The 15,003-nt window shown below is 46.0% G+C and overlaps 1 protein-coding gene across 11 annotated transcripts in view; it reads right to left on the reverse strand.

Annotated features, from left to right (window-relative positions):
* Positions 1-15,003, reverse strand: part of PARD3 (par-3 family cell polarity regulator) — a 600,009-nt gene that overhangs the window by 60,262 nt on the left and 524,744 nt on the right. The gene's annotated exons all lie outside the window — the stretch shown is intronic.

A 15,003-nucleotide genomic window follows, 5' to 3' on the forward strand; every position in this document is an offset into this window, starting at 1 on the left:
GGCAAGTGGAGTACACGCCGGATCCGGACAACGCAAGTGTGAAAGAGGCCTAAGATCTGCATACTATCAACTTTTCAAGTACCTAGCTGAGGCATGTGGGAGGGGCATAAAAGCCAGACTGAAAGCAAAGTTGTTTAGCCACATGCAAACACAAAAATTGGCTCAAGTCACGTGGGATGATTATCACCACTTGTTGAAAACTAAGAGGGACAGAATCCTTGAACTGCGAGACCTTGGTTTATCAGATTGCTACATGCCTAGGCTGAGATGTCCACACTGTTCAACGCTGCAGGTCCTGCTGGTTGGGACAACAACCATGAACTGGAATGACGGCAAGAGATGCACAGAGGTGAACCTCTGCATGGAGGGATCGTCAAAGTAGAACAATAGCACATAGTGATGCATTCTTTACTGCAAATTAATTTAACATGACATCCCAAGCCTAGGATAGCAAACAGTGTCTACACAAACCATCAGAAGGTGTTTGCATGACACTGGGCTAAGAGCGAGAAAACCAGCTACAGGTGTTCCATCGACCACATGCCACTGCTCTCAAGGGCCATCAAGGTGCAAAGCAAGATGGCAATGGAGGCTGAAATGGAGGTCTATCCTCTTCAACGATGTCTCTCACTTTTGTTTCGTACACAATGATAGCTAGAGATAGGTCAAAGTGGGACAAAGTGGGCGATGCCATGAAGAGTAGAGTACTTCACAAGAGAACATTACACCAGTCCTACTACTGGTCAGTGATGGCCAGTTCGCAGTGTTCGCCAGCGAACACATGCGGGCTGCCATCTTGACTCACAAGTCCGGCGAAGCACAGGTAAGCACTTACCTTGGCCTGTGACGGGAGCCGGTCTGAAACAAATGCGGTCACCGGGAGCAGGCAGTTCCGAGAACAGCCCGTTGAAGGCCCCCGGTGGCTGTTCTAGGAACTGCCTGCTCCCAGTGACCACAGGCAGTCAAGATGGCAGCCCGCATGTGTTCGTGGGCGAACACTGCGAACTGGCCATCACTGCTCCTGGTATTATGGTGTGTGTGGGGGCATAATGTATAGTAGCCAGACCCCGCTAGTCTTCATTTCATGTACACTAACAGTTCGGCATTACATTGATTTGGTTGTGTGAAACAGCACTTTCTCCAAAGTGTCCCAGGAGCAGTTTTCAACAGGACGTCAGGCTGCATGCTGCTCTTGCTACTCTGAGGGGCCTCCGTGGTCTAAATGTGCTACCATGGTCATCTCTGGACTAGTCTCCCATTGAGCACATCGGGGACGTCATTGGCAAAGGGAACTGCCAGCAATGGATCTTAATGATGCATATCATTAACATGATATCCATAATTCCATGTCTTTTCCTTCTTGGTGTTGCAATTTCAATGTTGAGGAGTGTACTTGCAAACGGACACCTCCCCCCAGGGCCCTTATATCGCATCCCAGGTGTAGGAAATGCAGAGAGGTGTAGTACAGCCTAAAAGTCTCTTTATGTGTCACGGTGCTCCTACCTGGATACTGCTGGACCCCAGGCTTTGGCCCCGATGCAATAAATAGGGGGGATAATTGAGGGATTTGAAAGAAAGATCGAGTCCTAATGCATTCTGAATGGAGAGAAATCCGTTCAGGATGCATCAGGATGTCTTCAGTTCCGGAACGGAACGTTTTTTGGCCGGAGAAAATACCGCAGCATGCTGCGCTTTTTGCTCCGGCCAAAAATCCGGAACACTTGCCGCAAGGCCGGATCCGGAATTAATGCCCATTGAAAGGCATTGATCCGGATCCGGCCTTAAGCTAAATCCGAGTGGTTACCATGGCTGCTGGGACGCTAAAGTCCTGGCAGCCATGGTAAAGTGTAGTGGGGAGCGGGGAGCAGTGTACTTACCGTCCGTGCGGCTCCCCGGGCGCTCCAGAGTGACGTCAGGGCGCCCCAAGCTCATGGATCATGTGATCACATGGATCACGTCATCCATGCGCATGGGGTGCTCTGACGTCATTCTGGAGCGCCCGGGGAGCCGCACGGACTGTAAGTATACCGCTCCCCCGCTCCCCACTACTACTATGGCAACCAGGACTTTAATAGCGTCCTGGGTGCCATAGTAACACTGAAAGCATTTGGAAGACGGTTCCGTCTCCAAATGCTTTCAGTACACTTGCGTTTTTCCGGATCCGGAGTGTAATTCCGGCAAGTGGAGTACACGCCGGATCCGGACAACGCAAGTGTGAAAGAGGCCTAACAGTGTTCAGGTACAGTTTCTGAATTCTTGTTTTCTTGCTCATATTGCCTCATTTCCAAATGCAAAAAGTAATCCTTCTTTTATAGTTTAGAAACATCTGCCTACAATACCACTCGTATGCACTGTGTGGAGGTTTAATAACAAAAAAGGAGAAAAAACCCAGAAGACTCTTAATGATGACTTATTTGTCACCAACTTGCGGTTCTACAGAGCAATTAGATGAGCTCAGATGTAACGCAGTCCTTGTGTCATTTTGGCAGGTTGATGTGATCAAGGTAAAGCGCCATGACACTGCTGGGGTTCGGAGAGTTGTAAGTGAACATCACAGATGCTTTAATGTGGGAGCAAAGAGAGTGGGAGCTCCAGTCCTCCCCCACAGTGCTTGACAGGAGGGGAGCAGGGAGCCGTCAGACGCTGTCGCTATACACTGATCACTGAGTAAAGCTGATGCCGAGGTCCCTCCCAGACAGACTGGTTGATTAGGATCGATGTCTAAGTCTGTAATACAACTAAAGAGCACACAGGCTATTACCATAGGAGGGGATAACAGTGGCGAGAGGTCTATACCACTGAATAGTTCCAGGACCAGGTCCAAAGACTTTATTTATACCATCAAAATGTAAAATACTTTCTACTGTCCTTAACCACTTAAGGACCACAGGTTTATACCCCCCTAAAGACCAGGCCCTTTTTTACAAATCGGCACTCCACAACTTTAGCGGTTTATTGCTCGGTCATGCAACTTACCACCCAAATGAATTTTACCTCCTTTTCTTCTCACTAATAGAGCTTTCATTTGGTGGTATTTCATTGCTGCTGACATTTTTAATTTTTTTGTTATTAATCGAAATTTAACGATTTTTTTGCAAAAAAAAAAGACATTTTTCACTTTCAGTTGTAAAATTTTGCAAAAAAAACGACATCCATATATAAATTTTGCTCTAAATTTATTGTTCTACATGTCTTTGATAAAAAAAAAATGTTTGGGTAAAAAAAAAAATGGTTTGGGTAAAAGTTATAGCGTTTACAAACTATGGTACAAAAATGTGAATTTCCGCTTTTTGAAGGAGCTCTGACTTTCTGAGCACCTGTCATGTTTCCTGAGGTTCTACAATGCCCAGACAGTACAAACACCCCACAAATGACCCCATTTCGGAAAGTAGACACCCTAAGGTATTCGCTCAAGGGCATAGTGAGTTCATAGAACTTTTTATTTTTTGTCACAAGTTAGCGGAAAACGATGATTTTTTTTTATTTATTTTTTTTCTTACAAAGTCTCATATTCCACTAACTTGTGACAAAAAATAAAAACTTCCATGAACTCACTATGCCCATCAGCGAATACCTTGGGATGTCTTCTTTCCAAAATGGGGTCACTTGTGGGGTAGTTATACTGCCCTGGCATTCTAGGGGCCCAAATGTGTGGTAAGGAGTTTGAAATCAAATTCTGTAAAAAATGGCCAGTGAAATCCGAAAGGTGCTCTTTGGAATATGGGCCCCTTTTCCCACCTAGGCTGCAAAAAAGTGTCACACATGTGGTATCTCCGTATTCAGGAGAAGTTGGGGAATGTGTTTTGGGGTGTCATTTTACATATACCCATGCTGGGTGAGAGAAATATCTTGGCAAAAGACAACTTTGTATAAAAAAATGGTAAAAGTTGTCTTTTGCCAAGATATTTCTCTCACCCAGCATGGGTATATGTAAAATGACACCCCAAAACACATTCCCCAACTTCTCCTGAATACGGAGATACCAGATGTGTGACACTTTTTTCCAGCCTAGGTGGGAAAAGGGGCCCATATTCCAAAGGGCACCTTTCGGATTTCACTGGTCATTTTTTACAGAATTTGATTTCAAACTCCTTACCACACATTTGGGCCCCTAGAATGCCAGGGCAGTCTAACTACCCCACAAGTAACCCCATTTTGGAAAGAAGACACCCCAAGGTATTCGCTGATGGGCATAGTGAGTTCATGGAAGTTTTTATTTTTTGTCACAAGTTAGTGGAATATGAGACTTTGTAAGAAAAAAAAAATAAAAATCATCATTTTCCACTAACTTGTGACAAAAAATAAAAAATTCTAGGAACTCGCCATGCCCCTCACGGAATACCTTGGGGTGTCTTCTTTCCAAAATAGGGTCACTTGTGGGGTAGTTATACTGCCCTGGCATTTTCCAGGGGCCCTAATGTGTGGTAAGTAGGTAAATGACCTGTGAAATCCTAAAGGTGCTTTTTGGAATGTGGGCCCCTTTGCCCACCTAGGCTGCAAAAAAGTGTCACACATGTGGTATCGCCGTATTCAGGAGAAGTTGGGCAATATGTTTTGGGGTGTCATTTTACATAAACCCATGCTGGGTGAGAGAAATATCTTGGCAAAAGACAACTTTTCCCATTTTTTTTATACAAAGTTGGCATTTGACCAAGATATTTCTCTCACCCAGCATGGGTATATGTAAAATGACACCCCAAAACACATTCCCCAACTTCTCCTGAGTACGGCGATACCAGATGTGTGACACTTTTTTGCAGCCTAGATGCGCAAAGGTGCCCAAAATCCTTTTAGGAGGGCATTTTTAGACATTTGGATACCAGACTTCTTCTCACGCTTTGGGGCCCCTAGAATGCCAGGGCAGTATAAATACCCCACATGTGACCCCATTTTGGAAAGAAGACACCCCAAGGTATTCAATGAGGGGCATGGCGAGTTCATAGAATTTTTTTTTTTTTGGCACAAGTTAGCGGAAATTGATATTTTTAATTTTTTTCTCACAAAGTCTCCCTTTCCGCTAACTTGGGACAAAAATTTCAATCTTTCATGGACTCAATATGCCCCTCACGGAATACCTTGGGGGTGTCTTCTTTCCGAAATGGGGTCACATGTGGGGTATTTATACTGCCCTGGAATTCTAGGGGCCCTAAAGCGTGAGAAGAAGTCTGGAATATAAATATCTAAAAAATTTTACGCATTTGGATTCCGTGAGGGGTATGGTGAGTTCATGTGAGATTTTATTTTTTGACACAAGTTAGTGGAATATGAGACTTTGTAAGAAAAAAAAATAAAAATTCCGCTAACTTGGGCCAAAAAAATGTCTGAATGGAGCCTTACAGGGGGGTGATCAATGACAGGGGGGTGATCAGAGAGTCTATATGGGGTGATCACCCCCCTGTCATTGATCACCCCCCTGTAAGGCTCCATTCAGATGTCCGTATGTGTTTTGCGGATCCGATCCATGTATCCGTGGATCCGTAAAAATCATACGGACATCTGAATGCAGCCTGACGGGGGGGGTGATCAATGACAGGGGGGGTGATCAGGGAGTCTATATGGGGTGATCACCCCCCCTGGAAGGCTCCAGGGAGACACCTGTATGCGTTTTGCGGATCCGATCCATCTATCAGTGGATCCGTAAAAATCATGCGGACATCTGAATGGAGCTTTACAGGGGGGTGATCAATGACAGGGGTGTAATCAATGACAGGGGGGTGATCAGGGGGTCTATATGGGGTGATCACCACAGTCATTGATTACGCCCCTGTAAGGCTCCATTCAGACGTCCGTATGCGTTTTGCGGATCCGATCCATCTATCAGTGGATCCGTAAAAATCATGCGGACATCTGAATGGAGCTTTACAGGGGGTTGATCAATGACAGGGGTGTAATCAATGACAGGGGGGTGATCAGGGAGTCTATATGGGGTGATCACCACAGTCATTGATCACGCCCCTGTAAGGCTCCATTCAGACGTCCGTATGCGTTTTGCGGATCCGATCCATCTATCAGTGGATCCGTAAAAATCATGCGGACATCTGAATGGAGCTTTACAGGGGGTTGATCAATGACAGGGGTGTAATCAATGACAGGGGGGTGATCAGGGAGTCTATATGGGGTGATCACCACAGTCATTGATCACGCCCCTGTAAGGCTCCATTCAGACGTCCGTATGCGTTTTGCGGATCCGATCCATCTATCAGTGGATCCGTAAAAATCATGCGGACATCTGAATGGAGCTTTACAGGGGGTTGATCAATGACAGGGGGGTAATCAATGACAGGGGGGTAATCAGGGAGTCTATATGGGGTGATCACCACAGTCATTGATCACGCCCCTGTAAGGCTCCATTCAGACGTCCGTATGCGTTTTGCGGATCCGATCCATCTATCAGTGGATCCGTAAAAATCATGCGGACATCTGAATGGAGCTTTACAGGGGTGTGATCAATGAGAGGGGGGGTAATCAATGACAGGGGGGTGATCAGGGAGTCTATATGGGGTGATCAGGGGTGATCAGGGGCTAATAAGGGGTTAATAAGTGACGGGGGGGGGGGGGGTGTAGTGTAGTGTAGTGGTGCTTGGTGCTACTTTACTGAGCTACCTGTGTCCTCTGGTGGTCGATCCAAACAAAGGGGACCACCAGAGGACCAGGTAGCAGGTATATTAGACGCTGTTATCAAAACAGCGTCTAATATACCTGTTAGGGGTTAAAAAAAACACATCTCCAGCCTGCCAGCGAACGATCGCCGCTGGCAGGCTGGAGATCAACTCTTTTACCTTCCGTTCCTGTGAGCGCGCGCGCCTGTGTGCGCGCGTTCACAGGAAATCTCGGCTCACGCGAGATGACGCCAATCGGCGTTAGCGTAGCCTGGGGGAGCCGCCGCAATGATGCCTTTCGGCGTTAGCGCGGCAGCAAGTGGTTAAACTATAGAAATAAACCAAAATATAGACAGCGATATAATAAAACCTATCAATTTACGCACACCTACAGTATTTTTCACGTTATAAGAGGCAACTAATAAGAGGCAACTAATAAGACGCACCTAGGTTTCAGAGGAGGAAAATAAGTTTTTTTTAAATTTTTCAGCAGACCTCAGATTAGAGCTCCATATCAGATTCTCAGATCAGACCCACATCCCAAAACCTCAGGCCAGACCCCTATATCAGATCCTTAAATACAGTCCTGATCAAAAGTTTAAGACCACTTGAAAAATGGCAAAAAATCATATTTTACATTGTTGAATCTTAACAAGGTTCCAAGTAGAGCTTCAACATGCAACAAGAAGAAATGAGAGTGAGACAAAACATTTTTTGAGCATTCAATTAATTGAAAATAACGATTAAACTGAAACAGGCTGATTTTCAGCTGATCCAAATTTTAGGACCACATGCCTTTAGAAGGCCAAATCTGTGCAAAGATGTGGATTCATTATCATTTTCTGTCAGGTAGTCCCACGTTGTGATGGCAAAGGCAAAAAAACTCTCCCTTTTTGAACATGGTCGGGTTGTTGAACTGCATAAGCAGGGTCTCTCTCAGCGCGCCATCGCTGCTGAGGTGGGACGCAGTAAGACAGTCATTTGGAATTTCTTAAATGATCTTGAGGGTTATGGAACAAAAAAGTCAAGTGGAAGACCCAAAAAATGTCATCAGCACTGAGCCGGAGGATCCAATTGACAGTCCGTCAAGACACTGGACGATCCTCGACCCAAATTAAGGCCCTTACTGGTGCTGACTGCAGCCCCATAACCAGACGGCATCTGAGACTGAAGGGCTTCAAAAACAAAAAAATGTCTTCAAAGACCTCATCTCCTTGAACGCCACAGAACTGCTCTTTTGGACTTTGCAAGAGAGCACCAAACATGGGACATTAAAAGGTGGAAGAAAGTTTTATTCTCTGATGAGAAAAAATGTAACCTTGATGGTTCTGATGGTTTCCAACGTTACTGGCATGACAGGCAGATCCCACCTGAGATGTTTTCTACGCGCCACAGTGGAGGGGGCGCTATAATGGTCTGGGGTGATTTTTCCCTCAGTGGAACAATGGAGCTTCAGGAAGTGCAGGGGCGTCAAATGACCGCTGGCTATGTCCAGATGTTGCAGAGAGCATCCCTCATGACTCACAGTTTTGTCTCACTCTCATTTCTTCTTGTTGCATGTTGAAGCTCTACTTGGAACCTTGTTAAGATCCAACAATGTAAAATATGATTTTTTGGCCATTTTTCAAGTGGTCTTAAACTTTTGATCAGGACTGTATTTAAGGATCTGATATAGGGGTCTGGCTTGAGGTTTTGGTATGTGGGTCTGATCTGAGAATCTGATATGGAGCTCTAATCTGAGGTCTGATGAAAAATTTTAAAAAATCTTATTTTCCTCCTCTGAAACCTAGGTGCGTCTTATTAGTTGCCTCTTATAACGTGAAAAATACTGTAGGTGTGCGTAAATTGTTAGGTTTAATTATATCGCTGTCTATATTTTGGTTTATTTCTATAGTTTAAGGACAGTAGAAAGTATTTTACATTTTGATGGTATAAATAAAGTCTTTGGACCTGGTGCTGGAACTATTTAGTGGTATAGACCTCTTGCCACTGTTATCCGCTCCTATGGTAATCTGTGTGGTAACGACTGGGTTTTTCAACAGGACAACGCTACAGTACACAATGCCCGCAGGACAAGGGACTTCTTCCAGGAGAATAACATCACTCTTTTGGCCCATCCTGCGTGTTCCCCTGATCAAAATCCAATTGAGAACCTTTGTGGATGGATGGCAAGGGAAGTTTACAAAAATGGACAACAGTTCCAGACAGTAGATGGCCTTCGTGCGGCCGTCTTCACCACTTGGAGAACTGTTCCCACTCACCTCATGGAAACGCTTGCATCAAGCATGCCGAAAGGAATTTTGGAAGTGATAAACAATAACGGCGGAGCTACTCATTACTAAGTTCATGTTTGGAAATTGTATTTCTGTTTTGGGGGGGGTTTTAGATTTTTTTTGGAGTTGTGGTCCTAAACTTTTGATCAGCTGAAAAACAGCCTGTTTCAGTTTATTTGTTGTTTTCATTAAGGCTACTTTCACACTAGCGTTCGGAGCGGATCCGTCTGATATTTCATCAGACGGATCCGCTCCGATAATGCAGACGTTCGCATCCGTTCAGAACGGATGCGTCTGCATTAAAACTTAGAAAATTTTCTAAGTGTGAAAGTTGTCTGAGCGGATCCATTCAGACTTTACATTGAAAGTCAATGGGGAACGGATCCGCTTGAAGATTGAGCCATATTGTGTCATCTTCAAGCGGATCCGTCCCCATTGACTTACATTGTAAGTGTGGACGGATCCGCTCGCCTCCGCACGGCCAGGCGGACACCTGAACGCTGCAAGCAGCGTTCAGGTGTCCGCTCACTGAGCGGAGGCTGAACGCTGGCAGGCGGATGCATTCTCAGTGGATCCGCCTCCACTGAGAATGCATTGGGGCCAGACGGATGCGTTCGGGGCCGCTCGTGAGCCCCTTCAAACGGTGCGCACGAGCGGACACCCGAACGCTAGTGTGAAAGTAGCCTAAATTGAATGCTCAAAAAATGTTTTGTCTCACTCCCATTTCTTCTTGTTGCCTGTTGAAGCTCTACTTGGAACCTTGTTAAGATCCAGCCATGCTAAATATGATTTTTTGCCATTTTTCAAGTGGTCTTAAACTTTTGATCAGGACTGTATGACTCCAATCAGAGCTAAAAAAAAAGTAAATAAACTTAACACTCCAGCTCCGCCGCTGCTCTGCAGGTCTGGCAGTCTCTCCTGCAGTCACGCTCCCCGGTCTTCTCTAGCTGCCGCGCTGCACTTAACCTGACTTTGTTCAACGTCAGGACATAGTGCACGCACTACGCCCTGACACTGTACACAATTGGGACAGTGCAGAGTAGGGTTGAGCGGTAAACCGGTGTCAACGATATACCGCGGTATTAAAAAACAGCGATATGGCTGTTTCCAAATAACCGCAGTATTTGGTGACGTCATAGGAGCAGTCATATGCGTGCTGACCGCTCCTAAATCTGTGTCAGCCCGCCCCTGCATCGTGCATATGTGTACCGTACATATCACATCCTGCAGCGGCCGCCCCTGGCTCCTTCTCGCTCACATATTCAAGTCCACTGGCCAAGCACAGGAGCGAGGCGCGCAAAGTCAGTCAGCAGTCCGTGTCCAAGCCAAGGTGGGGGAAGAGGAGTGAGAGACCCTAACAGCCCAGGTGTCAGAAATAAAGGTTGTACTGTCTATGTCTTCTGCGGCCCTGGCCCTGCCTGCAAGCTGCACTGCACATGGTGATGGCACGTTGCCCTCATACAGGAGCAACAAGACGACATTACTGTATGGGGGCCACAAGACCTTATTATACTGAAGGCAGATGGGTTACAAATTGTTGTCCCATACAGTATAGTGTCTCCTTGTGGCCCCCTTACAGTATAGTTCCTAAGTCCAGACAGTATAATGTCTCCTGGTGGCCCCGTGCAGTATAGTGACACTTGTGGCCCACTACCTGCCGAGCTGCCAGCCCATACAGTATATAATGTCTCCTTGTGCCCCGCTGCCTGCCCATACAGTATATGTCTCCTTGTGCCCCGCTGCCTGCCCATACAGTACATAATGTCTCCTTGTGCCCAGCTGCCTGCCCATACAGTATATAATGTCTCCTTGTGCCCCGCTGCCTGCCCATACAGTATATAATGTCTCCTTGTGCCCCGCTGCCTGCCCATACAGTATATAATGTCTCCTTGTGCCCCGCTGCCTGCCCATACAGTATATGTCTCCTTGTGCCCAGCTGCCTGCCCATACAGTATATGTCTCCTTGTGCCCAGCTGCCTGCCCATACAGTATATGTCTCCTTGTGCCCAGCTGCCTGCCCATACAGTATATGTCTCCTTGTGCCCAGCTGCCTGCCCATACAGTATATAATGTCTCCTTGTGCCCCGCTGCCTGCCCATACAGTATATAATGTCTCCTTGTGCCCCGCTTCCTGCCCATACAGTATATAATGTCTCCTTGTGCCCCGCTGCCTGCCCATACAGTATATGTCTCCTTGTGCCCAGCTGCCTGCCCATACAGTATATGTCTCCTTGTGCCCAGCTGCCTGCCCATACAGTATATAATGTCTCCTTGTGCCCTGCTGCCTGCCCATACAGTATTTAATGTCTCCTTGTGCCCTGCTGCCTGCCCATACAGTATTTAATGTCTCCTTGTGCCCTGCTGCCTGCCCATACAGTATATGTCTCCTTGTGGCCCCTATACAGTATAATATCTTCTTGTGGCTCCATACAGTATAATATCTCTTTGTGACCCCCATAGAGTATAACGTCTCCTTGTGGCCCCCATAGAGTATAACGTCTCCTTGTGGCTGACCCCATACAGTATAATGTCTCCTTAAGGCTCACCCATACAGTATAATGTCTCCTTGTGGCTCACCCATACAGTATAATGTTTCCTTGTGGCCCTAAGTGTTTTTTTTCTTCTAAACGGGTATTTATCGCGATATATATCGTTATCGCAATAAATTTCCTTATATCGTTATCGTGGGAATATTTTTGATATCGCCCAACCCTAGTGCAGAGTGGCACCTGGAAGAAGACCAGGGAGCAGTGAGTACAGCCAGCACTAGCAGCACTTCACTCACTGCTCCCCGCGGCTCCTGAATACTAATGAGTGCTTCCTTAATGGAAGCGCTCATTAGTATTCGCTTTATAAGATGCACTGTCATTTTCCCCTCACTTTTGGGGAAAAAGTGTGTCTTATAAAGTGAAAAATACAGTATATATACTTATATAAAGGAGCAATTTACAACAGTGACAAGTTCAAGATGGGTGGTCTCCCTCCTGGTTTGAATGGCATCCCACAGGACAGGTACGTCATTACAAGCCACCTCTAGCTGATATCGGCGCATGTGCACACTTGAGACCAAGGCCAGTACACAGTTCACTGTACAGTCCCACATGTATTTTCACGTAGAAAATCTGCAGCGTAATATAGTACTGGCTAAGTAGATTAGGTTTTCAAAAAGGTACAGAAATTGACCTGTGATGTAGATTTTGAAATCCAGAGCATGTCATCTGACAGTGGATTTTCAGTCTAATGCAAAGGGAAAGATCTGGGTCAAATCCAAGTCAAAATCCACGACAAAACCCACAAGTAATACACGTGGATCTTGGTGCACAACTGGTGCGGCACCAAAGCAAAATCCACATAAATGACACTGCTGTGTGCATGTACACAAACGTGCCAGATGCTGCTGGAGGTGGCTCATGATGCCATACCCTCTCTGTGGGACATTAATGAATCCAGGAGTGAGATTGACCAGCGTGACTCTTCAGGAGACTGGCTCCACCCTGGTGACTCCTTACTGTCCTTTCAATGCTGTGGTCTGTTATTTTTGTGCTATGATTAGTCTTCTAGAAGATGATCGCTGTGAACCTGTCATCATCATCCTGGATAAACCAGCTGGTGTCGTTTTGGGAGCCTAGACCCTGTTGACAGGTTCCCTTCAAATGCAAAAGTTTTGAGGGCATTTTTATACTGCTGCAATTTTGTAAACCGTCCTGTAAATTATAACCCTGCATTTTCTTTAATATTGTAACCGTTCTGGGTAATATAAATTACTGATGCAGGCGGATGCATCGGGCATTTGTCATAATACAGAATGAGTCTACCTGCTGACAAATGATTCGCTCATAATGGAAAGTACACTGGGAACAGAAAAAAATCAATCCCGCCACAATAAAACAAAATGAACCTTTAGTTTAAAGGTCAATCACTGGTTTTAACAAGCTTCTCTCTTTTTTTCCACAAATGCATTGAGTAAACGTAAAAGATAAGTTATGAACGGCTTCCCTGCGTGCCAGTCGAGCATAGGCCTTGTATAACGAGCTGGAAACAGATCTATAAGTCTCCATTACAACTATGTAAAGGATGAGGGAAGGAGCTTTGCTGGTGAGGAGGTTGTCATTTAGCTTCTAAATATGGTGCATCGAAAAGTGACAAAAAGTTGTTTCGCTCATTATGCAAAAACACGGACTGTCATTAGTGTGGAGCGAACTTGTGGTTTCAAGTTCAGTGTACAAGGTTCGGGTTCAGGTTATCTAAGAATCCCGTTATGGAGTCCGCTACCATGGTCCGTGGTAGCGGAATCCATAACGGAATTCTTGGATAACCCGAACTCGAACCCTGTACACCGAACTTGAAACCACAAGTTCGCTCAACACTACAGGCCTCATGCCCACGGCAGACCTGCCCTGTTGGAGGCATACCTTGTCCATACCACTTTATACTATTCAAACCGACCACAGCACTTCAGGGGTTAACAGAAAAACTCCACACTGCTTTATTCAGACAGGTACATCTATCAAAAATGTGCAGTGTTTCGGCAGCATACACCTCCTTGAAAACGTTGGCCTTTTTTTATGGATGTGCCTGTCTGAATAAAGCGGTTCGGAGTTTTACCATTAACCACTGAGATGCGGTCTATTCGTCAGTACGGAGCTTTCGGATTGGTTACCTGGTGGGCGAAGGTTCCTTGGCGGATCCCTACACACTGTATTGTTGGATTTACCACTGACTATGCAGTAGGCACTCCATGTGCCACTTCAGGGTGCACCCGTATGAAATCAGAGGCATCAAGAGGTAGAGCAGAGCCCCCCAAAACTTCTATTGGTGCCATGTTACCGTTCTAATATGGAGGTTTTAGGATGGGCTATCAATACTTAATCGATGGGGGTCCAACAACCCCACCTCGCAAAGCACAGTGCCATCCCTTGGATAGCGGCTGTGCTTGGTATCGCAACTTGTCCCCATTCACAAGCTGATCAGCAGTGGTGCTGGAAGTCGGACCCCCACTGAAAATGAGCAGAAGTTTAAATGAATAAATTACAAATTAGGCTACTTTCACACTTGCGGCAGAGGATTCCGGCAGGCAGTTCCGTTCGCCGGAACTGCCTGCCGGATCCGTCAAAACGCATGCAAACTGATGGCACTTGTCAGACGGATCAGGATCCTGATCCGTATGACAAATGCATTGAAATGCCGGATCCGTCTCTCCGGTGTCATCCGGAAAAACGGATCCGGCATTTATTTTTTTTCAATTTTTTTTTCCGGTCTGAGCATGTGCAGACCGCAATGCCGGATCCGTTTTGCCGGAACACTAGCGGCAAGTGGTCCGGAATTTTGGATGGAGATGAAACCGCAGCATGCTGCGGTATTATCTCCATACTGAAAAGGCAAAAAGACTGAAATGAAGACATCCTGAACGGATTGCTCTCTATTCAGAATGCATGGGCATATGCCTGATCAGTTCTTACAGTAAGTGGAAGAGATCCGGAGAATGGAGGAACTAACAGCGTTTATGAAGAATAAGGCCCCTTTCACACGGGCCAGTATTCCGCGCGAATGCGATGCGTGAGGTGAACGCATTGCACCCGCACTGAATCCGGACCCATTCATTTCTATGGGGCTGTGCACATGAGCGGTGATTTTCACGCATCACTTGTGCGTTGCGTCAAAATCGCAGCATGCTCCTCTTTGTGCGTTTTTCACGTAATGCAGGCCCCATAGAAATGAATGGGGTTGCGTGAAAATCGCGAGCATCCGCAAGCAAGTGCGGATGCGGTGTGCGATTTTCATGCACGGTTGCTAGGGGACGATCGGGATGGGGACCCGATCATTATTATTTCCCCTTATAACATGGTTTTAAGGGAAAATAATAGCATTCTGAATACAGAATACATAGTACAATAGCGCTAGAGGGGTTAAAAAAAAAAAAATCAAAAATAATTTAACTCACCTTAATCCACTTGTTCGCGCAGCCGGCATCTCTTCTGTCTTCATCTGTGAGCAATAGGATCTTTGATGACGTCACTACGCTCATCACATGATCCATCACCATGGTGATGGATCATGTGATGAAAGCAGTGACGTCATCAAAGGTCCTATTGCTCACAGATGAAGACAGAAGAGATGCCGGCTGCGCGAAC

This window comes from Bufo bufo, chromosome 5, assembly GCF_905171765.1.
Source record: "Bufo bufo chromosome 5, aBufBuf1.1, whole genome shotgun sequence".
Classification (NCBI taxonomy): domain Eukaryota; kingdom Metazoa; phylum Chordata; class Amphibia; order Anura; family Bufonidae; genus Bufo; species Bufo bufo.